At 48.5% G+C, this 25,041-nt stretch overlaps 1 protein-coding gene across 3 annotated transcripts in view; it reads left to right on the top strand.

Moving 5' to 3' along the window:
• The window catches only part of LOC146765968 (S-adenosyl-L-methionine-dependent tRNA 4-demethylwyosine synthase TYW1-like), a 132,200-nt gene that overhangs the window by 42,343 nt on the left and 64,816 nt on the right, over nt 1–25,041 (top strand). The gene's annotated exons all lie outside the window — the stretch shown is intronic.

Here is a 25,041-nt window from a genome sequence, read left to right as displayed (position 1 = left end):
GGAGTGTTTTGGCCCATCTTTGGGTCCTCAGAGGACTGGGTAAAGCAACTGTTGAATGGTTGGGTACACGCTAAACAACCTTCTAACCTTGAGGAGCGTGCCTATGCCCAAGTCTGGATAGAAAAGCCGGAGGTGCTCGTGTTTAAACTTTCGGAGGCTTCAGGGGGAAAGAAAAAGAAGGGGCGAGCGGAAGAAGTAATCATTGCACCCCCGCCCTACATTCCCCCTGCACCAAATGCACCCCCTCCTCCTCCACAATCGGATGAGGAAGAATCAGACTCAGACTCTGATCAACCCTCAGGCTCGCGTGGTCCTCTTACCCGAAGTAAGACGCAAGGCAAACTATTTCCCTTAAGGGAAATGCCGATGGGGGGACCACAGCCGGGGATTGGATTTATTTCGGTGCCTTTAAGTTCGGGGGATGTTAGAGACTTTAAGAAGGAGATGGGAAATTTGCTAGAAGACCCCTTGGGCGTGGCAGAGCGGGTGGATCAATTTCTAGGTCCTAATATATATACTTGGGAGGAATTACAAGCTATACTTAACATTTTATTCACGGCCGAGGAAAAGAACATGATAAGAGTTGCTGGAATGCGAGCCTGGGATGCCCTACCCGCGCATGCCCAGCAGCCGGCCGATACCAAATGGCCTCTCCAGAATCCTAATTGGAATAACCAGGATGAGGCCCATAGAGCTAACATGCGGGACTTTCGGACCATATTAATTGATGGCATAAGAGAGTCCGTTCCTAGGGGCCAGAATATAAATAAAGCATTTAACGACCGACAAAAGAAGGATGAAACCCCCACTGAATGGTTAGAGAGGTTAAGGAAAAGTTTCCAGCTGTACTCGGGATTAGACCCGAATAACCCAATGGGACAGGCAATTCTCAAAGTCCAGTTTGTCTCTAAATCTTGGGATGATATCAGGAGGAAGATACAGAAAATGGATGATTGGCAGGATAGGGATTTAGCAGAATTATTGCGAGAGGCGCAGAAGGTTTATGTCCGCAGAGAGGATGAAAGTCAGAAGAGACAGGTGAAAATGATGGTTGCTGCAGTGAGGGAAAGCAGGCGGGTAGAGGAAGAACAAAAGAGAATTACTCGGAAAGGGGGGGGTGACAAGGGAAAGGTAGGAGAGAGGGTATGCTATTATTGCGGTAAGAAGGGACATTTCAAGAGGGAATGCAGGAGGAGGCTAAGGGATGAGGAGGAGTTCAAAATCGAATAGGGGAGTCAGGGGCTCTATTTTATGGGGACCAGGAAACATCAGAAAGAGCCCTTGATAAAATTGAAGGTGGGTCCCCAAGGCCAGGAAATAGATTTCCTGGTCGATACAGGGGCAGAAAGATCTACTATTCAATTTCTGCCTCAGGGCTGTAATTTGTCAAAACAGACAGCCACGGTAATAGGGGCTAAGGGGGAACCTTTTGAAGTACAAATTATTAAAGGGGTGGTGGTGGAATCGGGAACTAAAGTGGGGTTGGGTGACTTCCTATTAGTTCCTGAAGCGGATTACAATTTGTTAGGGAGAGACTTGATTGTTGAATTGGGAGTTCAAATTGAGGTGGTAGAGAAGGAATTAAAGATCAGACTTTGTTCCCTCCGTTTAGAAGATGAAGAGAAAATAAACCCCGAAGTGTGGTATAATCCAGGGACTGTGGGCAAATTAAATATAACCCCATTTACAGTGAAAATCAGAAATCCTGAAATCCCGGTAAGAATAAAACAGTATCCAATTTCACTAGAAGGGAGGAGAGGGTTAAAACCTGAGGTTGAAAGGCTGTTAAACCAAGGACTGCTAGAGCCTTGTATGTCGCCTTTTAACACCCCTATACTCCCGGTAAAAAAGGCAGACGGATCCTATCGGCTGGTGCACGACCTTAGGGAAATTAATAAGCGAACCGTGGCCCGATTCCCAGTAGTGGCAAATCCCTATACTCTTTTAAGCAAACTGGGACCTGAAAATGAGTGGTATAGTGTAATAGACCTGAAGGATGCCTTTTGGGCCTGCCCTCTGGACGAATCCAGTCGAGATTATTTTGCCTTTGAATGGGAAGATCCTGACACGGGGAGGCGACAGCAACTCAGGTGGGCGGTACTTCCACAAGGCTTTACGGAATCACCTAATTTATTCGGGCAAGCCCTGGAACAAATTTTGCAAGACTATAAAACAGACCCAGAGGTAAAGCTAGTTCAGTATGTGGATGATTTGTTAATAGCAGGTAAAGAAGAAGACAAAGTCCGGAAGGAAAGTATTAAACTATTGAATTTCCTAGGACTAAAAGGATTAAAAGTCTCTAAAGCAAAACTACAATTTGTGGAAGAAGAAGTTAGGTACCTGGGACATTATTTGAAAAAGGGAGAAAAGAGAATTGATCCAGATAGAGTACAAGCAATCCTATCTCTGCCCCTACCGCAAAGTAAACGGCAAATTCGTCAGGTATTAGGACTTACAGGATATTGTAGGCAGTGGATTGAGAACTATAGTGGGAAGGCAAGATTTCTGTATCAAAAACTTACCCAAGACGGGCACCTCAAGTGGACAGAGGAGGAAAAATCTAAATTCCAAGAATTAAAAGAAACTCTGGTCCATGCTCCAGTCCTAAGCCTCCCAGATTTAAAGAGGCCCTTCTTTTTATTTGTTAATATCACAGATGGAGTAACTTATGGAGTACTTACCCAGGACTGGGCGGGGAAAAAGAAACCTATTGCATATCTGTCTAAAATCTTAGACCCTGTAAGCAGGGGATGGCCGGGCTGTTTACAAATAATTGCAGGCTGTGCGGAGTTAGTAGAAGAAGCAAGGAAGATCACCTTTAATGCCACTCTGAAGGTATTAACTCCACATAACATACGGAGTGTAATGCAACAAAAAGCAGACAAATGGATCTCCGACACCAGGCTCCTAAAATATGAGGGGATTCTATTAGAAACCCCTAATTTCACTTTAGAAACCACCTCATTACAAAATCCAGCCTCCTTCCTCTTCGGAGAGCCCGAAACTGAATCACTGATACATGACTGTGTAATTACTATAGAAGAACAAACCAAAATTAGACCTGACCTGGAGGAAGAAGAATTAGAGACTGGAGAAAAATTGTTTGTTGATGGATCATCCAGAGTAGTTGAGGGGCAAAGGAGATCAGGATATGCCATAGTGGGGGGGGCTGATTTAAAGGTAATCGAATCTGGACCCCTAGACAAAACATGGTCAGCCCAAGCCTGCGAGATATACGCTATCCTAAGAGCCTTGGAACTATTAAAAGGAAAAGAGGGGACCATCTATACAGATTCTAAATATGGATACGGGGTGGTGCACACTTTTGGAAAATTATGGGAAGAGACAGGCCTCGTAAATTCACAGGGAAAGGACTTAATCCATCAGAAACTAATAATAGCCCTCCTGAGGGCCTTGAGAGGCCCTACTAGGACAGCAGTGGTCCATTTAAAAGGGCATCAACGGGGAATGGATTACCGGAGTAGGGGTAACAATGCGGCAGACTATGAGGCAAAGAAAGCTGCAATTATCAAGACATTAACCTTAAGTGAGGAAATTAGGAAGGACCTTGTAGATACCCCAAAGAACCCTGGGTCTACTACCCAGGATAAGCTTATATTTACAATAGAAGAACAGGAGAAGCTTACAAAATTGGGAATAAAAGAGGAATCAGGGAAATGGCTGTTAAAGGATGGGAGGGAGGTTTTACCTAGAGCCATAGCCCAGCGGATGCTCAGTAAATTACACCAGAGAACACACTGGGGCGCTCAAGGACTGGTGGATCACTTTGCCACCCATTATATGACAGTGGGCCTACATGACTTAGCGAAAGGGATTACTAGAAGCTGTCCAACCTGTCTACGAGTAAACAGAAGAAACCTAAGGAAGCTACCCCTGGGTGGGAGGCCAGTGGCAAAGAGGCCCTTTTCAAATTTACAAGTAGACTTTACTGAGCTCCCCAAGATAGGGAGACTAAAATATCTTCTGGTTATAGTGGACCATTTAACACATTATGTAGAAGCAATCCCCACTGCCAGAGAAACAGCTCGGACAGTAACAAAAGCCTTGCTGGAAGAAATAATACCTAGATATGGGGTCCCAGAAACGATAGACTCTGATAAAGGCCCCCATTTCACTTCAAAAATAACACAGATGCTAGCAGAAGCTCTGGGCACAAAATGGGAACAACATACTCCCTGGCATCCACAGAGTTCGGGAAGGGTAGAAAGAATGAATGGGGAAATTAAGAAACAACTCACCAAATTAACACTAGAAACTAAATTATCCTGGATAAAATGTTTGCCGTTGGCATTATTAAATGTTCGAACTCAGCCACGAGCTGATGTAGGACTATCCCCATTTGAAATGCTATATGGGATGCCCTATTCCCTAGAAAAAGTTCAAACCAATCCTAATATTACTGATCAAAGTATTAATAAATACTTAACCATTTTAATGAAATATAAAAAACAGTTATGGGAAAAAGGGATGTGGGCCCAAAGACCACCCCTAGATCTTGTGTTACACCAGGTACAACCCGGCGACTGGGTCCTCATCCGGAGCTGGAAGGAAGATTCGATCACCCCAAAGTGGGACGGACCATACCTGGTTTTAATCACCACTGACTCCGCAGTCCGTACAGCAGAGAAGGGATGGACTCATGCTAGCAGAATAAAGGGGCCAGTGGATCCAACTCGATTTCATACAGCTTCCAAAGAAGCGAGCTGGAAAATTGACGGGAAGCCGGGGGATTTAAAGCTAACAGTAAAGAGAACTTACAAATAATTTTCATGAGCTCTATCAGCTCTAAAGACATTTGGGTTGGAGATAACTGGGAACTGCAAGTACAACTAGTTGGAGAAACAAAACCTCCAGGATACTGTAAACGTCTAGAGGATTCAGCCCAGCAGCCCTTCTATCGGTTCATCCGACTTGAAAAAGAACAGAGACCTTGGGAAGGGGAGGGCCACGCTGAACATCAAAGTATTAGAGTAAGGTGTAGTTGGTTAGATTGTCGTTGTTACCCTTTTGCCTGTTTTTCCTGCAAAATCTGTAAAGGATTGTGGTGGGCTCACTGCAGAAAGGGGAGAGCTCCAAAAAGTGTATGTCAACGCTGCTGGCTGGAGCAGCGCAAATTGACATCTGAAGTACTAAATTACAAGGTTGCCACTCGGGAATTGACTAAAGGATCCCCTGAGTGGTGGGAGGTTTTCGTAAAGGGAATAAACCCTGAATTCCACTGTTACCATTCCAACGAGCCCCTGGGTCCGTTTCTCACGGATATAGTCCAGGTTAAGTGTCGCAAATTAGTTAAAAAACTCAGGTGCGACACTCCACAGTTGAATACAAAAAATTGGATCTCCCGGAGATCAAAGTGGGAGAGAGGGAACGATCCCACCCCTGAAGAATATCTCTGCTGTCGGGAAGATGGCTTGCCCTGTAACTTGTAGCAACCAAGTTGACAGGCGAGACAGAGAGGTAGATAGTGGGGATGAGGGGCCCTCCCAAACCTTGAAAGAGAACGTAAATCATCATGAGTATGAGAATGGTGACAACGGAATGGGGGAAAATGGGAATGTAAAGCTGAGCATGATAAGTAACATCCTCCCCTGCAGTGCGTATCACTCAATCCTATGGGTTTTTATGTTTGTATGGTTTCCCCTTCAGAGTGCTACAGCTAATTCACATGAACCCTTTAAATGGACCTTAAGCAGATGGGAGGATCACGATACCCGTCATATTTTACAAACAATAACGGGACCTGGAGCACCGAGCTTCAAAGTTGGAATCTGTGATTTAACTCGGAATTTAAAATGCGGGCGACTGTTAAACTTAACAAGCTTCTATATGTGCCCCGCTTCAAACCCAGGGAAGCAATACTGTAATTACCCCAAACATTATTACTGTGCCTATTGGGGCTGTGAAACAATAGCATCAGCGTGGGCTCCAGGTGGGGGATTAGACAAATATTTAAAGGTAGGACATGGACCAGTAGGATGTAAACGACCACGAGAGTGGCCTTGGACTGGGAAAAACTTACTTGGGAACTGCACCTTTCTTTACCTAAATGTCACTCAACCAAGCGATTCTGGGTGGTTAATAGGCAAAACATGGGGAGTTAGGCATTGGATAGAAGGACATGATCCGGGAAATCTGATTCAAATAAAAAAAGAAGTAGCGCCGCACGACCCTAGCCCTATAGGCCCAAACCCAGTAATAAGCAATGACTTAAAAGAAAGTAATAAAGCCAGAGATAATGTTATAGACAAAGGTAATCAAGAACCTCAGTTATTAGTGCAGAAGTATACAACTTTATGGAAAATCATGCAAGCTACTTTTGGGGTTCTAAATCATACTCATCCTAACCTAACTAAAGGATGTTGGCTTTGCTATATGATAAATCCACCCTTTTATGAAGCTATTGGGATTACATCCGAAGCAAGGGAAATAAATGGTACAAATCCAAAGGAGTGTCTCTGGAAAAAAGAAGGAGATAATGTTCCAGGCATTACCTTGTCCCAAGTTAGTGGGCAAGGAAGATGCGTAGGAAAAGTTCCTGCAGATATGCGACATCTCTGCAACACAACAATGAGCATTAGCAGAACAAACAAGCCTTTTGATTGGCTTATGCCAGCAGTCAATACTAAATGGGTATGTCAACAACTTGGAGTTACACCCTGCCTATCGGTAAAAGCCTTTAATAATTCAGACTTCTGCATTCAAGTTCTAATAATCCCCAGAATCGTATACCACCCAAAAGAATATGTGTTAGAACATCAACAAACCCCTGAACACTACTTGGTTAAGAGAGAACCACTTACAGCACTAACGGTAGCAATCTTACTCAGCATAGGAGGAGCGGGAGTCGGAACAGGGGTCGCTTCCCTAGTAAGTCAAACCCAAGGTATGAAAGCTCTGCGCACATCTGTAGATGAAGATCTAAGTAGAATAGATAAAGCCATAAGTGAACTAGTTAAATCAGTAAAATCCCTTTCTGAGGTAGTCCTCCAAAACCGAAGGGGATTAGATTTGTTGTTCTTACAGCAAGGGGGACTATGTGTTGCTTTACAAGAAGAATGTTGCGCTTATGTAGATCACACAGGTATTGTAAAAGACACGATGGCTGAGTTACGCAAACAAATAGAACAACGAAAAAGAGAAAGAGAATCCCAGCAAAGTTGGTATGAATCCTGGTTTACATATTCTCCCTGGCTGACCACTCTATTATCCACCCTCGCAGGACCAGTAATTTTACTAATTCTAATACTTACTTTTGGACCATGTATTCTTAGCAAACTTATTACACTAGTGAAAAATAGGTTAGAAGCTGCACATTTAATGATAGTAAAATCAAAGTATGAGCCACTTAGCGAAGTACAGACTGAAGAGTACTTAGAGTTGAGCAAGAGAGAATTAGAACGCTTTAATGAACAAAAAGGAGGTTAAAATAAAAAGGGGGGATATTGTTAGGAAAATAAGGCCTTTTTGTTCATATAGAGTCTCTCATATTCACAGAATAGAGTTTTAATTAGAGCTTTTACTTGTCTGAACATGTTCTCATCTTGTCAGGCATTCCAGTGTCTATCTCATGCATTCCAGTGACTATCTTTCAAGGTCGACTTCGTTACGAAGTTTTTAGGGAGTTAGAACTGTTTTGAAAAAGCTGCTGCTAGGCACCCAAACACCTAAGCAAATAGATATGTTTCAAGGATAGTTCCGTTACAGACTTGGCAAAACATGTATACGTGCCTCGAGATAACATTTCTTGTTTTTGAGGGAATTTCCAGGTCGCAGAGACAACCTTAAAGAAGACCACTGGCGCCATCAAGAGGCAGAGAACAACCACCTAACAACAGGGTGCGCCTGCGCAGAAGAGACACTGGAGCGTCACCAGAGCGTCACACACCCGGAAGAGACAACCCAATAAGTGGGGGGGAAACGGAGAGCTAGGCGCGGTAGTTAGAACGACTGCCGCCCAGCGCGCGCTGGTTTGCTTTCGCTTTCTGCTATTAATAAATCCTTTTAATTAGATTTGGCAGCCTATTGTGCTCGTTTATAACACGCACACACCCAGACCCGGACTGGAAGATTCAGCAACCATTTCTTGGGCACAAAGCAGAGGCTCCTGGAACAGACTCTCAGCACAATCCGCTCCAAGACAACGGCAAAAAGGACAAAGACAAAGATGAAGACAATGACACAGAAAAAAATTAAGATGAAGACGACCTATCAGATGAAGAAGACAAAGACAGTGAAGAAGACGAAGACAAATAGGATGGAGAAGATAGCAAAGAGGAAGAAGACAAAGATGAAGACTAAAACGACAAGACAGAGAATGTTTATTTAAGAATAGATAGAATAAGTAGAGTAATAAGAATTTAGAGATACTTAGAAGAAGAGTCATAGGAATAGGAATAAGAATTTCAAAATAGGTAGAAGAATAGGAATAGGAATACGGATTTTAAAATATATAGAAGAAGAATAAGAATAGAAATAGGAATATAAAAATACAAAGAAGTAGCAAAGAAGAAGTATAGTAAGAGTAGGAAGAAGAAGAACCATATGAAGAATAAGAATTGATATATGAAGAGTAAATTGAAGGAATATGTTAAACCAGCAAACAATTTATTTTTATTACATATTCTATATTTCTATGACAGTTATGAAATAAAAACACGAATGTACCATGTGTTGTAATCACAATGCATTACAATGTCCCCACGCTGTTCCCCTTATTGAAGAATCTGTGTGTTTTCTAATAAAGTGTGCAAGGCACAAGAGCAGAGTGCCCAGATTGCGTGTCCTGTCTCCCCGAGGTGCTGATGTATTGTCGCAGCCCGTGGCACGGAGCGCCCTGCGAGCAGCGCGGGCTCAGCCTTGGCGGCAGCGGGAGAGTTCCCGGCCGGGCCGGCAGGGCAGGGCTGTCGCTGCTCTCTGCAGGCAAACGGGAGGCGCAGGCTGAGCCCAGCTGGCAGAGAGCTGTGCCGGGCAGCCCTTTGCAGCAGGGCTGTGCTGCCAGCACAGCGAAGGCAGCAGAGCCCGGCTCTGCCACTGCCCGTGGCCGGGGAGCCGGGCCGGGGCTGTTCCTGCAGCCCTGCCTGCCTCCGGCAGCCCCGGGCCGGGCGGGAGGGGTTCCCCCGCTGCAGCCCCAGCTGAGGCAGCAGCAGCAGCTCTGTGCTGCTCCTGACACATCCCTGCGGCAGCAGTTGCACAGGGCTGGGCAGCCACAGAGCCCAAAGCGGTGCAGCAGCAGCACAGCAGCAGCGCAGCTCTGGGGCTCTGCTGCTGCTGCTGCCTGGCAGCCCCACAGGGCTCAGGGCTGAGCAGCCGTGCCTGGAGCCCGCTCCTGGCTCCTCCAGCCTGGGGGCTGCTCCTCTGCTGCTCCAGGGCAGGGCCTTTCTCCGGGATTGGCTTTTCTTTCTGCTGGGAGAACTCTCACAGAACCCCAGAATCCCTGGGGCTGGAAAAGCCCTCCCAGCCCATGGAGTCCCAGCTGGGCCCCGTGCTCGCCTTGGCCCCAGCCCAGAGCACTCAGTGACACCTCCAGGGGACACCTGCAGGGATGGGCACTCCAAAGCTCCCTGGGCAGCCCCTGCCAGGGCCTGAGCACCATTTCCATGGGGAAATTGTTCCTGCTGTCCCAGCTGAGCCTGCCCTGGCCCAGCCTGAGGCCGTTCCCTTTCCTCCTCTCCCTGTTCCCTGGGAGCAGAGCCTGACCCCCTGGCTGTCCCCTTCTGGCAGGGGGTACAGGAGGATTGTTCCTTTCCTAGTCCTTCTCCTCCTGTTCTCTGCTTTCCAAAACTCAAAAGGAATCACTGAAGGAGGACAAATCCCACACGAATATTTGGGACTGGATGTTGGCCCATTTCTTGTGTCCACAGGGACAACCAAGTGTCTCCCTCCTCCCGTGCCCAAAATCCAGAGCGTCCCTAGGCCAGCATTCTCTCCATGAGAGCAGCAGGAAGGAAGTTGGAGGACTTCTGCCACCCATGAGAGAGGGGAAGGCAGGAATTCTCCCTTCTTTCTCTCTTTTCCACACCGAAGGAGACTCCTGCCATGGGAAAAGGAATTGTTCATGTTGGAGCTGCCTCGTGGGTCTCCAGCCCACAGGAGAGGCCTGTGGGATATCAGGTGTGCTCCCACCTGCAGGTCGGCACTTCATAGCTGTGCCAGGAGTGGAAAACTTGGAGAGAAAACAGATTATCCAGAAGCACTCTTGATCTGTCTTCTCTCACTCCCTGCACTTGGAGAAGGTGCTGGATAAATGATGGTGGACAAGTGTAGGAAATCAGGAGGAGCTCTGATTTTACTCCCCGCTTGCTGCCGTGCAGCCTTGGAAAGGAGAGGAGCTTTTGTGCACGGCTGAAGCGTGTGAGTCCTCCGGAACTTCGACAACCATTCTGAAGCCTTGGACCCAGCTGCTGGTTTTTCCCTGATGCTGCTCAGTTTTGCTTCAATGTTCCTGTTATAAATTGAGGCGAATAATTTGATTCAGCCTTTTAAGATCAATTTATAATTTTATTAATTACAGCAAGCGATAGCAAGCAAATAGCGCTGGGTGCAGCTGGGGAGACTGTGTTCCGCCAAAAGCTGACAAGCTTCCTTCTCCTCAGTCCCTTTTTATCCAGCAAAAATTGGTTTCACAGGTGGGGGTGATGGGTCTCCTTCCACTGCGGTTATCAGTTCCAGCCAGTCCTGCAAGATCTTTCACAATCTTTGTTTGCAGTTACCAGCCTTGCCCAAGCCTGCAAATTCCATGCCCCGACCCCCCCCACACACACTTTTATCCTAATTTCATACTTTTGATGAACAAACAAGTCAATGCAGTTTTTCACATTCGCCCATTTTCTCTTTTATCATTTTGTTCATCAAATCGCTTTACTTCTTGGTGGGCTACAATCAACGTCTCTCCTATTTCAGGATTTCTAGGGAGAGTTTCATATTTGGCTTTGATCAGCATCAGGTGTGCTGCCTCCAATTTTCTCTTTACTATTCTAATTTTATCTCCTGCTGTTTGCCAGTCTGAGGCTATTGTTTTACACTCTCAGTACTTACAGAAATATTCCCTAGGGTAATTGCAATACCTTTTCCCTGGGTTTGATGATGGACACATATAAAATCTTACGTTATTAAAACAGGGCTCTACAGGGGCCAGTTTGCATAACCGTGGGTAAAACTAGGGGGTCTGGATGTTATCTGATTCTGAATTACTATACTATTTACTCCTGTTATGGTCTACAGAAAGGCTTGGTGCAGAGCTGGGGAACCCTCTGTTTGGTATACAGTACAAAGCATTAACATATTAATAATTTGCCAATAAGGGTGGGGTCCTGACCTTGTTTTTATTGCATAATATCTTGTTTTCCCCTCTTGGGTTTGTAGCCTTTCTGGTGTTTCAGAGGCAACCAGACCGGTCGTCTGGGGGAGCCTAGTACTCGGTTGGCAATAGTTGGAGCATTTCAGCATTATTCTATCTGGGGGGGCCTGGCTTTTTCCCCTCTGCCTCACTCACCGACTCGGGTGCTTCGAGCTGCGAGGTAAATTATCTTCTCGGCAGCAGCGGTACTTGCCTGGGCGTCCCTTCCCCTGCTCCTGCCTAACTTCGCACTGTTCCCTATTTTTATCTTTGACCGGGCGTGGGTCGCACGAGACCCCCTTTAGTTCCCTCTGACAACACCTTTTTAGAATTTGGGCAACAAATGGAGTGGGTTCGTTAATATGGAAACAAAAGTTTCCTGATGCATTCCTTTGGTGTATATTTTTTACCAGTCCTCAGACTCCAAACAAATCTACTGATTTTTCAATTTTCTTGATTTTAACACAGTTTCTGTTCAGACCCCAGTTGGCAGCTTCCCCCCTTGGCAATGGACCTGCCACCATTCTTGGCAAATTTTACATGCAAAGCACTTAAAAGGAGAACAATCACAATCTACCTTATTACAAATTATCAAATAATCATTAAAATAATGACTAACACATACGAAAGGATAATAATTATAATCTACCGTATTATAAACTACTAAATAATTACTAATTATATCCCTTTTTGTTCTCCTTTGCGATCGACTTAAATGATGCACACAGAGTTCTTCGATTTTTCTTAATGGTAACCTTCAAATTCCTAGGCTGGCTGTCTACTTTTTACTGGTCATCCGTGCTGGCAGGACTTTTAACTCGACTGGCATACGTCCACTCTTTCTCGGCTGTCCGTATCGCAGTTCTTGTGGTCTTCTTTCTTCTCAGATTTTACTAAAAGTATGAACTACTTCATAGGCATATTTAGAATTAGTAAAAATAGTCCCACTTTTTCCTTTCAATAAATTTAGAGCTCTAAGCACAGCATATAATTTGCATGCTTGGGCTGACCAGCTGGGGCTAAGGGGACTAGATTCTACTGTCTTAAATGTTTTCTCATCTATTATAGCATACCCAGATTTTTTTCTTTTCTTTTTTTGTCAGAGCTCGAGTGAACTTGTCTACATATAATTGAGCTCCTTCTTTTAGTTTTTCTTCCTCAAGATCTGGCCTTATTTTTGTTTGTTCCTTTATCTGTTGGAGGTAATCATGTGTTAGTTCTGTAATTGGTTCTTTATATAAAAAAAAATGTCTGGGATTTTCAGGCCCATTGTTTCTTAACTTAGGAGAAGAGACTAGGATGCCTTCATACTTTAGGAATCTGGCATCCGTTATCTATTTGTCGGCCTTCTGTTGCAAAACTCCATGAATGTTACAGGGAGATAAGATTTTTAGCTCACTTCTAAAGGTTATCTTCCCAGCTTCCTCTACCAGGAGAGCAGCGGCCACTATCGCCTGTAAGCATGTGGGCCACCCCCAGCAAACGGAGAGATATGCCACTGGTTTTTTTTTTTTGGTTTTTTTTGGGTTTTATTTTTTTTGTGTGTTTTTTTGTTTTGTTTCGTTTTTTTTTCCAGCCCAATCCTGAGCTAATACACTATATGCTACTCCCTCATTTACATTAATAAATAAGTAAAATTATCTCATCAAATCTGGAATGCTAAGGACTGGTGTAGCTATCATGCTGGCATGGTAGCATGGAGGAAGGTTTTAGAAAGGCCTTGGGAATGGTAAACTGAGGAAAAGGATACATTCATGTATGACCCATTGTTTTAGAAAGGCCTTGGGAATGGTAAACTGAGGTAAAAGATACATTTATGTATGCTCCACTGTTTCGGGAAAGTCCCAGTTCAGCATTCCTCCGTAAACCCCCTTCTCCCCACCCCTGAGCAGTTCCCATTGGACCTGGCCCCTGGGGTGGTTCTGATGTGCCTTAGCTGAACACTGTCTCTATTGTTTAGACCTTCTCTCTTAATTTTGCTGTATAAAACTGTATCTGGGCAATAGCCCAGGGCCTTTGGTCCCTGCTACCGTTCAGGCAATACAATCTCTCTGGACAAGCATACCGTTGGTCTCTCTGGGTCTCTTTATCTCAAATCCTAGCGGTGACCGAGGCAACGCTGGAGCTCGGACTGTGCTAACCCAGCCGCTGCCTGGTGAGCCCAGGGCAGCGGGACCGCGGCAAAACCCCGGTCCCCGGAGGAGGCACCTAGCCGGAGGGTCCCAGGAGGCCGGGGGGGGGCGGGGGACAGCAGCGATTGATCCCCGAAAGCAACAAGTGGCGGTCCAAAGAGAAGCAACAAGTGGCGCACCAACGTTGGGCTTTGCATTGGTCTGAGCAAGCGAGGCCCCAGCCGTCGTGGACAAGTGCACTGGCTAGGAGCTTTTCCAGATGCTTTGCAGTGTCACCGCGAGCAACAGAGCAGCGCCCGATGCGAATAAACCGCCACGCAGGCTGTGAGCTCCGCGGGGAGAAGCTCTCGGATCACGCTGGTAGTGAGGCACTTGCCTCTCCACGCAGCCCCGCAGGACTGTTGCCGTGGAGACAGACGCCGATTTCTGTCCGTCGCGGTCTCCATGGGTGCGGATGGCACCTCCCAACACCCGGGAAACTGCCCATGGGTTCAGGAACCGTTACTGCAGTTGGTGTCTTAGGGACGGCGGTGGGTGAGTCTCGATACTGGGGGGCAGGGGCCTGGCCAGGAGACATTGGCTCCCGTGTGCCCGAGAGGGGACACGCCAGCGCGCAGGCGTAACGAGAGTTTCCGTCGTAGCTTTAGAACTTTGGGGTTTGCTGCAGTAACTGGTTGAGATTTTCTGTGAAGGCAGCAATGGGTGTTACGCTGACTACACAGCAGAAACAGATTTATAAACAAGTTCAGGAACCCCTGCAGAGAGCAGGTGTCAAATTTCCTAAGAGCCTTGTGAAAGAGTTTGTCAGATGGTTATCAGTAAGTTTTCCGGAGGTAACAGAGCAAGTAGCGAAAGAAAGACGATTTTGGAAGCGTGTGGGTGCAGTGCTGAGTGAAAGGACAAAGGCAGGAGATCCCTCAGTGAAAGAAGGTTTTATGAGAATGTTTTTGTTCTTTTACGATGTTGTGAAAGACAGTGCAGACACTCAGGGTGCCCGGAGAGAAGAAAAGAGCCCTGTCACGTCCCCTGTGTCTCCCCACACCCCCTGCGGTGAAAAAACTAACCGTGCAGATGTAGATTTAGTTTCTAACCCTTCTCCGTCTCCTGCTTTCGCTCCCGCAGCTGCAAATCCATGCTTTGCACCCCCATCCTCCCCGTTCAGCCACCAAAACATGGAGGCGGCCACGCGGTGTTCCCTGTGCTTCCTGTGCCAGCCCAGAACACACCCCCAGCCCTTGCACCCCTCCCTTTACCCGTCCCCGATCCCAACCCCTCCTGCCTTGCGGCGATTCAGCCCCCAGTTCAGCCCTCAGCTCCTCCCCTCGCAGTTCCATCACCACCCCCTGTCCCTGCCCCGCTCCACACGGCCCCGCCGGCTGCGGCCACTCCCACACAAGCCGGCCCCTCTCCCTCTCTCTCTCTCCCGGTCTCCCTGGCAATGGCAGCGCCGAGACTGTCAGCGCGGGGAACCAGGAACCGGTCAGAGACACCGAGCCTGCGTTCCTGGCCCCAGTGGTCTATAATGCCAGGGGACAGAATGCCAAATGGGACCCCCTTTCGTATGATAGTATTAGGGAACTTTGCAAAACAAAGCGTGATTTTGGGGCAAGAAGTGAATTTTTTAAGAGCATTTTAAAAGCTACTCTGAGCTCCAAAACATATGTCCCTGCTGACTTGAAACATCTTTTCAGTTGCTTGCTCCCTCAGTCTGAGTTTAGATTGTGGGAAAGAACCTGGAAAAGGATTGCAGGACATCTCCTCCCAGAGGTCTTGCAAAGTCCAAGCCATTCCACAGATATAGAGGATGAGGAAATCACTTTAGAACATTTAGTGGCTGAGGGTGATTGGAGCCAAGCTGAAAAGCAAGCAGCAGGCATTCCCAGGGCAGTGTTGGACCTGTCCAGGGATGCAGCAGAACGTGCATTTTTTAACATGCCTTCTAAAGAACCTGTTGTTTCTTATACCACTTTGAAGCAGCCTGTTGTAGAACCATTCATGGATTTTGTGGATTGAGTGCGAGCCTCTGTGGAAAAAAGGGTGCAAAATCCAGAGCTCCAAGACCAACTTACATTAGAACTTGTCACCACAAATGTAAATGAAGTCTGTCAGCGAGTCATCCTAGCCCTTCCATCATCGCCTCCCCCCACACTCGATCAACTCATCGAGGAATGCACCAGGAAAGCTTCCTTAATGACAGAGGACTCAGTGATAACACCACGGGAAAGGGTGGTTGTTGCAGCAGCAGCAACCCCGAGGACTCCAGGGTCTGAAGGGCCTCCTGAACAAGGGGGGAAAGTGGAAGGGGGGGGAATCTTTTTCCTTTCTACTGGCAGAGCAAATTGTATCTTTTTCAGAGTTAGTTCACTTTGTTGTATGATTTTATTTTTCTTTCAGACTAGCAGAATGTCAATTCCCACATTCCTGCTCATCGTTTGGTTCCAGGGAATGGTCATCTACCCTTCCACGGTGGATGCATGGATTGTTCCACAGCCCAAGAAAAATGTATGGGTCTCGCTAGCCCAAGCCTTGCAACAACATCATATGTGTTTGTCCACTGCCTCAGCAGAAAATCCGATGAAAGTCCACATGTTTAATAGGGGTTCCAAGTAAGGAGGATGAGTTCCCAATCGATCTGGTCCGTTTGCAAAAGCAGGTGAACGAAAATAAAATACCTAAAGGTGCAGGACAAGTTAAAGCACCAGTGCGAAACCCCCTCATTTTGTGGCAAGGGTGGGTCTCACATTTGCCCCCTGCCGAGAGAGAGCCCCAGGAATTAGAACTCCTAGGCTCTGCAAAAGCTGAATTTTGCATTCAATTTGATTTTTCCCCAACCAAAGAAGTAAAATTACATGAGAATGTCAAACAGTACAAGGTAGAATTCAGAGCAGGTCAATGGTGCGCAGCTGTCTATAAGCTGAAATTTACATCCACCACTGATTTCCGTCCACGCAAGCTGGACAAGGGAATGTTTCTTATCTGTGGGGACAGAGCATACCCAGGAATCCCCTCTCGTCTTATTGGAGGTCCAAGCACTTTTGGGCATCTGACCCTTGCTTCCCCCAACATGACCCAAATTCCAATTGGGCAAGCAAAAGGTGGGAAAAAAATTACTAAGCGGAGTGCGAGTCAATTTGATGAACATTGTGATGCAGAAATTTACCATTGGGCAAAATCCAAAAGAGTTGCCGTCTCTGTGTTTTTACCATGGGTTGCGGCAGCCAAAGCATTGAGTGAATTAGGCAATCTAGAATGCTGGGTGACCAAGCAGGCAAATTTAACATCAGCAGCCCTGAGTGACCTCCTAGAAGACGAGGAAATAAACAGAAAGGCTACCCTCCAAAATCGGGCAGCTATTGATTTCCTGCTGTTGGCACATGGTCATGGATGTAAAGAATTTGATGGGTTGTGTTGTTTTGATCTGTCATCTAAAGGTCAGAGTGTCCACTCGTCCATTCAGGAAATGAGAAGCCTCATTGGGAGTGTGAAGCAAGAAAATGAGGATTGGTTTAAAAATCTGTTCAAAGGCTGGGATCTTTCTGGGTGGGCAGTGTCTCTTTTAAAAGATATCTTTTACTTTCTAGTTGCATTCTTTTTAGTTCTGTTAGCATTTGGGATTCTGAAGCGAATCATCTCCAAGGTCATCACCTCGAAGCCGAAGGCTTCCGTAACGGTTTTCATCGCTGCTGCCGCCACGGAAAGCGATTGGTGGGAAGATGACAAGCAGAAAGACACTGCAGTTTAAGAGCCACAGTTTTACCTTCTCTAAAGGCAGCGTTCATTCTTATTAAGTAAAGAAGAGGGAATTGTAGCTATCATGCTGGCATGGTAGCATGGAGGAAGGTTTTAGAAAGGCCTTGGGAATGGTAAACTGAGGAAAAGGATACATTCATGTATGACCCATTGTTTTAGAAAGGCTTTGGGAATGAGAAACTGAGGGAAAAGATACATTTATGTATGCTCCACTGTTTCGGGAAAGTCCCACTTCAGCATTCCTCTGTAAACCCCCTTCTCCCCACCCCTGAGCAGTTCCCATTGGACCTGGCCCCTGGGGTGGTTCTGATGTGCCTTAGCTGAACACTGTCTCTATTGTTTAGACCTTCTCTCTTAATTTTGCTGTATAAAACTGTATCTGGGCAATAGCCCGGGGCCTTTGGTCCCTGCTACCGTTCAGGCAATACAATCTCTCTGGACAAGCATACCGTTGGTCTCTCTGGGTCTCTTTATCTCGAATCCTAGCGGCGACTGAGGCAGCGCCGCAGCTCAGACCGTGCTAACCCAGCTGCTGCCTGGTAAGCCCAGGGCAGCGGGACCGCGGCAAAACCCCGGTCCCCGGAGGAGGCACCTAGCCGGAGGGTCCCGGGGGGCCGGGGAGGGGCGGGGGACAGCAGCGATTGATCCCTGAAAGCAACAAGTGGCGGTCCAAAGAGAAGCAACAGACTGGAGCATTGACTAGTTCAGTTTTTAATGCCTCTAATTGATCTTCATCATTGGTGCTCCATTTCAATAACCCATCATTAGTTAATTTTTTCATATAAAAATTTAACTTTTCTACTAAAATTTTCGATCCATTGTAAAATGGGGGTATTAAAAGGGGACATATATGGTTCTAAAAGTCTTTTTTTTTTTTTTTTTTAAGCCTTTCTATTTCTGGTTTCAGTCCTTGCCTCACCTCCTTAGATAGAGGATATTGCCTAAATCTGACAGGTATCTCCAGGTTCCTAATAGTTACTTCAAAGGGTTCAATATTTAATTTTCCTACACTATCAGGGGTGTACCAAACCTCTGGATTAATCTTTTTCTCATCCTCAGCCCGGAGAGGACACAATTTTACTGTCAGTTCTCCCTTATTAATCTCTATCCCTATTCCCAATTCAATCATCAAATCCCTTCCCTGTAAATTATAATCTGCTACTGGTACTAATAAAAACGACCCAATTCCTAATTTGGAGTTACTTTCTAAGAGTACATCCTTGATTATAGGTACTCCAAGGGGTTCGCCTTTGGCTCTAATCACCTGTATTATTTCAGATGAAATCTTACACCCTTGGGGAAGGATCTGGACGGTCGATCTTTCTGCCCCTGAGTCCACAAGGAACTCATATTCTTGCTGCTGGGGACTTATTTTTAATTTTACCAGGGGCTCTGTTCTTTCTCTTGTCCCCAGCAGATAGAGCCCCTGACAGCCCTAATTTTCCTTAAACTGCTCTTCATCAGCCGTCCTTTGTCGGCATTCCCGCTTCATATGTCCCTTTTCCCCACAGTAAAAGCAAACAATCCTATCTCCTCCACCTTGTCTTCCTTCATGCACCTGTCGACCAGCTCCCCTCAATCCTCCTGGGTGACCACCACCCCTTCTCTGGGGAGATTGCCTCTGTCCTTCCCTTACAGCTGCTAACATAATCTTAGACTGCTTCTTGTAGTTCTCATCCTCCCTCCTAACATAAACCTTCTGAGCCTTCTGCAGTAACTCATCCAGCCCCCTTGCTTGCCACGCTTCTGATTTTTCCAACTTCTTTCGAATATCCACCCACAAGTTTACCACAAAATGAACTTTCAACAGTGTCTCTCCTTCAGGAGTGTTAGGGTCCATTCCTGAATATAACTGAAAGGTTTTTCTCAGCCTCTCCAACCCCTCAGTTGGATCTTCATCCTTCTTTTGTTGTTCCTTGAATGCCTCTTGTACATTCTGTCCACGAGGGACAGCCTTCCTTATTCATTGTATTATTATATTTCGCAAATCGCCCATACGGGTACGGTGCAACGGGTCTTGATTATTCCACTGGGGATTCTATAGGGGCCATTTAATATCTGCTAATGTCCCTGTTGATGTTCATCATGCCAGATTCTCATGCCCCTTTCCCTAATCATTCTCCTTTCTTCTGCAGAAAACAAAATCCCTAACATGGATTGCATCTCCTCTTATTTGTTTCCCCGCCCCCCCCCCAAACTTCCATGCAGTAATGAGCCATTTTTACTTTATCTTTTCCCTTACTAGAAGGAAAGGCATTCCAATATTTAATCATTAAGCCTAATGGACTATCCTCTGAAATATGGGGAAGTTTTACAGGGATTCCCCCACCCATGGGTTCAGCAGGCTTGCTTTTCCTCTGACCCATCTTCTCGAGTGCCTTCTCACACACACACACTTGCTTCCCTCAATTCGTGGCCCAGTCCGTCGCCGATATGGGATCCGCACTCCTATGAGGTATGCACTTGCTTGGGGAGTCCGAGCTGCTGGCCCCCCTCTCATACACCACACTCGTCACACTTCAAGATCCCCACCCCAGACCAGGCGGTCCCGTTCTCCCAGAACAGGCCTCCTCCGGACACCAGGCCTTTGGGAAAATACTTACACCATCCGTTGTCTTCGCCCGGGGCTTCGTGCACAAAGATTAAGGGGGTCACCGGCAGTTCTTTGCTTGCTATCGGATTTTAGGTTCTGCAGTTGGAGTCTGGGGAGGAGTGTCCCCACAAGGCCACTGTTAAAGAAAAGGCAGTGGGGCGCCTCCTTAGCGAGACTTCCTCTCCGGGTGTTCCGATCCGAGTCACGGCACCAAATTTGTTATAAATTGAGGCGAATAATTTGATTCAGCCTTTTAAGATCAATTAATAATTTTATTAATTACAGCAAGCGATAGCAAGCAAACAGCGCTGGGTGCAGCTGGGGAGTCTGTGTTCCGCCAAAAGCTGACAACCTTCCTTCTCTTCAGTTCCTTCTTATCCAGGAACAACTGGTTTCACAAGTGGGGGTGATAGGTCTCCTTCCCCTGCGGTTATCAGTTCCAGCAAGTCCTGCAAGATCTTTCACAATCTTTGTTTGCAGTTACAAGCCTTGCCCAAGCCTGCAAATTCCATGCCCCGACCACCCACCCCCCCCCCGCCCTTTTATCCAAATTTCATACTTTTGATGAACAAACAAGTCAATGCAGTTTATCACAGACACCACTCCGGGGATGCTTCCAGCCAGCTCCTGCCCAAGCCCCCCGGAACCCGGGCTGGCTCTGTGCGCTCCGGCAGCCACGACGGTACTGGGCAACAGATGGACACTGGGCTTTGCCCACAGCTGAACCTGGAGTGCTGCAAGCTCTGCCCTGCACGCTGCTACAGCCACGGCTGGGACCCGGCCAAGGAGGAAGGAGGAACCTCTTTGCATTGAGCTTCCACGGAAAGTTTATTCGAGATGGAGAGAGCTGGATAAAAAAGAGCCTCTCACCCGCGTTTGCAAGGGGTTTTGCTCAGATCCAAGTCAGGCGGTGGGTACAAACAGTGAAGCAACAGGGAATCCTCAGGGCAGGAGTGAGGGGATTACATCAACACTGTGGGACAATCAGGATCGGAAGAGCAGGGGGAAAGGCACAAAGGGACAATGAGGCATCCTGGATTAGGGGATTTCCAAGTGAGAATTTCAATCAGGGGTTTTCCCAGGGCCTGACTGGCAGGGAACATTCAGGAAAAAAGGGGCAGGGTTACCTGGACAGGCAGGGAAGGGACTGGGACACAGGGAAGTTAATAACTTGAGGGACACCATTAAAGGGAGTGTACAACTTGGAGAAAAAAAACAACGTGGTGAAAACATGGGCAGACAACAGAATGTACCACTTAACAAAAACTGAATGAAATAAACATAAACCGCAACAGGTTCATGTCTGCTCCAGTGCCATTCGGGTGCCGGGGCTGGCCCTTTGTGACACGGCCCATGGTGTCACGGCCCTTTGTGATGTGGAACGTGGTGGTGGCCAGAGACCCTTGTGACATCAGGGAGCCCCGCCCGGGCTGAGGGTCTCCAAGGGGCGCAGAGCCCTGGGGTGCCCAGTCCCAGGAGAGCCGCTCTCTGAGGAGGAAGCAGCTCCCTGGCTCTGTCTCCACCTGACGCCGACAGCCATTGCTATTGGAGCTACCGAGAGCGACAGACAGCGACAGCGAGGAGGACAAAACCAACTCCACCTCCCGGTCCCACAGCACCTTGCCCAGCTGGCTGGAAGCCAGCAGCGAGCAGTGGTCAGGGGCAGTGGGCAGCTCAGTCCTGCCACTGTCACAGCCTGAGGAGGAGGAGAGCCCTACGCTAAGATGGAGCGAGAGCTTTCCCAGTGGGAAGATGTGCAAGAGTCCCACCAGAGAGAAGTTCCAGGAGACCAAGAAATGTCCCAGCAGGGAGCCAGGAGCAGCCAAGGGCTGTACCAAGGCCAGGTACGTGTGAGAGTCTGGGAAGTTTCCCAGTACAGAGGGGGGATGCACCAAGAGCTCTATGAATGGGAAGAAGCCATCAGAGCTCAGGAGCTTCCCCCGTGGGAGGAGGCCAGTGAGATGTACCAAGAGGGGTGTGAGAGGGAAGAACATGTGACACCCAAGAGATTTCCCAGTGGGAAATAATAGGTGTGAGTGGGCGGCAGGAGATGGGATGGGGAGAAGATGAAAGCTGCCACGAGCTGTCCCTGCAGAGAGATCTGAGTGTCCCAGAGGATTCCCATAGGGATGATGCCCAAGAGAGGGAAGGTGAGAGGTACCAAGAGCTCTCAGCATGGGCACAAGGTGTGCACTCCCAGCTGTCCCAATGGGAAGACAGGAGAGAGCTGGAATTGTCCCAAGTGAGAGAAAGCAGTGGCAGGGAGCCGTGCCAAGGACCAGACACTGCAGCCCAAGAGCTGCCCTGGTGGGACGATGTGAGTGAGCGAAAGCTGTCCAAAAGGGAGGAAGATGTGAGCAGGCAGGAGCTGTCCCAATGGGGACACAACATCAGCTCTGAGATCTGGGACAGACCCATGTCCCCAGTGAGGGACGAGGAGCCTCAGCCTTGTCCCCCAGAGGGGCCCTGCTCTGCCAGCCCCGTGGGCACAGAGGTGGCAGCAGAGGCAGTCCCTGCCCTAACCAGCACCACTCTTTCCCTCCAGAGACCCACAGAGGCCGAGCCGGCAGCTGCTGCCCCGGCTGGAGCTGCTGAGGAGGAGGAGAAGCCCCCTGAACCTGTTGTTCCTCAGGCAGAAAAGGCAGCGGAGCCTCCTGCCCCCAGGGAGGAGCTGCCATCAGCAGGGACACAGAGCCCGGTCCCTGCCCCTCCCAACCCCCTGGGCTGCAGCCAGGCTCTGCTGGACTGGGCCTGGAGCATCAGCGGTGAGATCCTGAGCTGGGCACTGCGGCAAATCCAGGGATACGTGCAGCAGGCGGAGGAAGAGAGGCAGCTGAGGGAAAGTCAGGATCCAGCAGGGACAACAAGAGGCCCGGCAGAGAGGGCAGAGAGCCCGATGCCTGCCTCGCACAGTCTCCCCAGTTCCTCGTCTGCCCTGCTGGGTGCCCTGGACTCCGGGGAGGAGCCGGGGTGGGCAGTGGCAGAGCTGACAGGGTCAGTGGAGGCACAGCAAAACGGCCTGGAGGTTTTGGCTTCAGACAGTGACTGGAATTCTGAAAATGAGGAAGGGAGTCCGCTGTCTGCCTCGCACAGCACCCCTAGCCCCTCATCTGCCCTGTTGGGAGACCCAGCCCCTGGGGAGGAGCCAGAGTGGGCAGTAGCAGAGGTGACAGTGTCAGAGGTGGCACTGCAGAATGGCCTGGATTCCTTGGTTTGGGACAGTGTCTGGGATTATGAGAGTGAGGAAGAGAACCAGGTGCCTGTCCCTCATAGCCCACCCAGCCCTTCCTCTGCCCCTCTGGGAGCCCTGGACCCCTGGGAGGAGCCGGAGTGGTCAGTGTTGGCACTGGCAGGGCCAGTGCTGGCACAGCAACACAGCCTGGAGGCCTTGGCTTCGGACAGTCATTGGGATTTCAACAGTGAGGAAGGCAGCCCGGAGCCTGCCCCGCACAGTCCCCCCAGCCCCTGGTCTCCCCAGATGAGAACCCCGGCCCCTGGGGGTGGGCCAGGATGGGCAGTGGAAGAGCTGACAGCATCAGAATTGGCACAGCAAAACGGCCTGGAGTCCTTGTCTTCAGACAGTGACTGGGATTCTGAAAGTGAGGAAGAGGATGGAGAAGTAGAGCCAGAGCTGTCCCAGGGGACATTCTCTCTTGTGCAAGAACTGTCCCAGGAAGAGGACAATGTGAGCTCCGGCTCTCAGGAGAAGCCTGTGGATCCATTGAAGGAGGGGGACACCCAGCCTTCTCCTCCGGAGGGGCCCAGCTCTGCCAGCCCCGTGGGCACAGAGGTGGCAGAAGAAGCAGCCCCTGCCCTGCCCAGTGCCTCCCCTGGCCCAGGCAGTCCCACGGAGACCGAGCTGGCAGCTGCTGCCCTGGCTGGAGCTGCTGAGGAGGAGCAGTAGCCCCCTGAGCCTGTTGTTCCTCAGGCAGAAAAGGCAGCAGAGCCTCCTGCCCCCAGGGAGGAGCTGCCATCAGCAGGGACACAGAGCCCGGTCCCTGCCCCTCCCAGCCCCCTGGGCTGCAGCCAGGCTCTGCTGGACTGGGCCTGGAGCATCAGCGGTGAGATCCTGACCCAGGCACTGCTGCACACCCAGGCATGCGTGCAGCAGGCGGAGGAACAGAGGCACCTGAGGGAATATCAGGATCCAGCAGGGACAGCAAGAGGCCCGGCAGAGAGGGCAGAGAGCCCGGTGCCTGCCTCGCACAGTCTCCCCAGCCCCTCGTGTGCCCCGCTGGGAGCCCTGGACCCCGGGGAGGAGCCGGAGTGGTCAGTGTTGGCGCTGGCAGGGCCAGTGCTGTCACAGCAGTACAGCCTGGAGTCTTTGGCTTCGGACAGTGTCTGGGTTTCCAATAGTGAGGAAGAGAGCCCAGAGCCTGCCTTACATAGCCCCTCCAGCCCCTCCTCTGCCCCACTGGGAGCCCAGGCCCTCCATGGGCAGCCAGCTGCCCCCAGGAATCATCCCTCCCGCTTCAGGCGGGCGCTGTGGGGGCTGTTCCACTGTCCCTGCTTCAGGCCACCGACTGAGGAATAAAAGAGACAAGGAAAAAGATGAAGAAGATGATGACAAAGAAGGTAAAGAAGATGAAGACGACTTATCAGATGAAGAAGACAAAGAAAGTGAAGAAGATGAAGACAAATGGGATGAAAAATACAGCAAAGAGAAAGAAGACAAAGATGAAGATTAAAAGGACAAGACTGTCGCTATAGGACACGAAAAAGCACAACACGAGCCACCACGATGTCGAGGTAAAAAAGGAAGGAAGTTTATTATTCTGACTCCAGGTTTTATACTTTTGCAAAGGTGACAGTGGATTGGAGAGTGAATGAGCCACCTCTCCAAGGACATTGGACAAACCACCAGTACATCAATTTCCTCCACCCCCACGAAGGAATGCAAAACAATATGTTGTTTACAGAAATTGTATGGGAAAGTTCTCCAAGAGAATGTAAACTCAGAAGGCTTTAGAAAATCTTAAGAATCAGGGTGACATCTCAACCTTCTTAGTTTATAAGAAAAGGAAAAATGAATAAGGTTCAGTGTCTGTTCATGGAGGAATCATCAGAGTGATCACCTGCCGTCGTCTTCAACTGAGTCATCACTTGATGGTCCATCCATTCAATGCCTTTCAGTTTGGTCATGGTTTCTATGTTGCCCGTTGGTCGGGTTCTGTCTCTGCGGTTGCAGATCAGGACGAACACACTTCGAA

The sequence above is a fragment of the Lonchura striata genome, chromosome 15 (genome assembly GCF_050655825.1).
Source record: "Lonchura striata isolate lonStrDom1 chromosome 15, ASM5065582v1, whole genome shotgun sequence".
NCBI classification, from domain to species: Eukaryota; Metazoa; Chordata; class Aves; order Passeriformes; family Estrildidae; genus Lonchura; species Lonchura striata.
Note: the sequence above shows the minus strand (reverse complement) of the source record. Positions and strands in the feature narration are given on the sequence as shown.